Source organism: Pan paniscus, chromosome 12 (genome assembly GCF_029289425.2).
Source record: "Pan paniscus chromosome 12, NHGRI_mPanPan1-v2.0_pri, whole genome shotgun sequence".
In the NCBI taxonomy this organism is placed as follows: domain Eukaryota; kingdom Metazoa; phylum Chordata; class Mammalia; order Primates; family Hominidae; genus Pan; species Pan paniscus.
Genome location: NC_073261.2, coordinates 25,864,918 through 25,866,827, shown reverse-complemented (window position 1 = coordinate 25,866,827; position 1,910 = coordinate 25,864,918). Strand labels below are relative to the sequence as shown.

General features: G+C 52.8%; 1 pseudogene; it reads right to left on the bottom strand.

Annotated features, from left to right (window-relative positions):
* Positions 1 to 853: 853 nt before the first annotated feature.
* Positions 854 to 1,341, bottom strand: LOC129397127 (cilia- and flagella-associated protein 144-like; annotated as a pseudogene).
* Positions 1,342 to 1,910: the final 569 nt, after the last annotated feature.

Genomic DNA, 1,910 nt, shown 5'->3' with positions numbered 1-1,910 from the left:
GCTTTAGAGAGTTTTGATCGCTTTCCCTAGTACTCCATAGTATTTGAACCCAGGGCTGGCTGACTCCAAAATTCAATAAGCCATAGTGCCCCTAAGTGACAGTTTCCCTCCTACTCTATAGTTTATTCCCGGAGAATGTGTAAGTTTGTAATAGACTACACTTTGGGTATGAGCAGTACATTTTCTCACCCTTCCTTTGATTCCACTAGGAAGCTTCCTGTGTGCATTTGGCTCCTGTGAGTCCATGCCCAGGCTTGGTCAACCCTAACATGGTACAGCTTGCACAGTTTGTAGGCAGCTTTGCAACACAGGATAGATGAACCTAAATCCTCGGAGATTCTTTTCAGCTGGATTAGGTGGGAAAAATTGTCTCTCTCTTGCTCCCTCTCCTACTCTGTCTCTGAAATGTGGGTATAGCTTTGCTAGTAGCAGTCTTTCCTTCCACAAGGATAGATTTTGTTAGCGTCAAGAATGAATCATGTCAAAAGTGAAGAGTCAAGAGATAAGCAGAATCAGAGAAGGAAAGAGAGACCAAGAGAGATCTGTGACATTGTTTGAGTCCCTGGATCCTGTCATGCCTGAATTCCTTGGAACTCTGAAGTTTAGGAGTTAACTATTTCTCATTTCTGCTTAAATTTGGTTTCTGTTTCTCACAATGGAAATAATCCTAACAAATACAAGCCTCAATATGTTAGTCTTTTCCGGCAGACTTCTTTCTGATTGATATCACCGTAGCAATGTGAATTTTTCTATGAAATCATGTAAGTTTCTCTCCTTGGAAAAGAGATTAAAAAGCCATACTAGGTTTGGGGTTCCTATCATAAGTGTGTTTGGGTATAAATTATACAATGGCTCAAAAGTAACATAAAAAATTTATTTTTGGGGGCAGTGCACACTTAGGGCATGAAATCCGGCGCCTCAGTCCACTGCTGGGATGCCACTGGTGGCCATCATCTCCTCCCAGGCTCCACATCTGAGCCTTGTACAGAGCGATGTCATTGCAGACCCTGCAGTGGTTCAGCCTGCGATCTGGGCATTCTGGGTTGAGGGAGGGCCCTGAGTCCCATGCACTTTCCTGGTTTTCGGTCTGTGTCTGGGTCCCTCTTCCTTGGTCCCTGGGCAGCGTGGTGAATGAGATTCGGAAACCTGGCGTCTCCAGGCTCCTCCAGGTTACCATGCCAAGACATGGGCTTCCTGGTGATCTGTGGACCTCGTGGAGGGGTTCACGTGATACCGCGCATAGACGTTCTGGGCTGGTAGCCCTTTGAGGTACAGCTCCTGCAAGATCTGGTTCTGACGGACCTCATCCTGGATCACCTTCTCCCTGGGGTGTCCCGCCATGGCCTTGGCATTGCTCCATCGGGTTCGATGCGCTCTCTGCTCCCTTGTGCCTCTCTCCCTGGCCCCGGGCTTCTGCCTTCTCCAGGCAACGGTGTCCCACACGGTCTCCAGGCTACAGCACTCCCACAGCCCCAGCTCCTGGCGACCCAGCCCTTACCCCAACCGCCCGTGGACACCTCCAGGAAAGGGCTTCCTGTCACGGGACAGACCCGGAGGTCATGGGCATGTGGTTAGGCCTCACCTTGGCCAGTCGTTTCTCTCCCAGCGAGCAGAGGCGCTGCTTCCTCGTGCTCTCCCTTCTCTGTCTCGGGCCTGTAGTTTGCTCCGTGGTTCCAGACCAAGGCCCACGGGGAAGCCATTGCCAAATGCAGAGGCTGGCCCGGCTGGCTGAGCAGGCAGCGGAGGCCGAGGGTGGGTGTCCGTGGTCCTGCGTCCCCGTGTCCACAGCCAGGCCGCGGGGACCCCAGGGTCCGCTCCTTCGTTGCCCGAGCACGGCACCTGCAGGGGCCCCTCCGTGGGGTCGTGGATCGTCAGGGCCGCGTGGGTGGCTGGGTGGGGGCGGGCTGCAG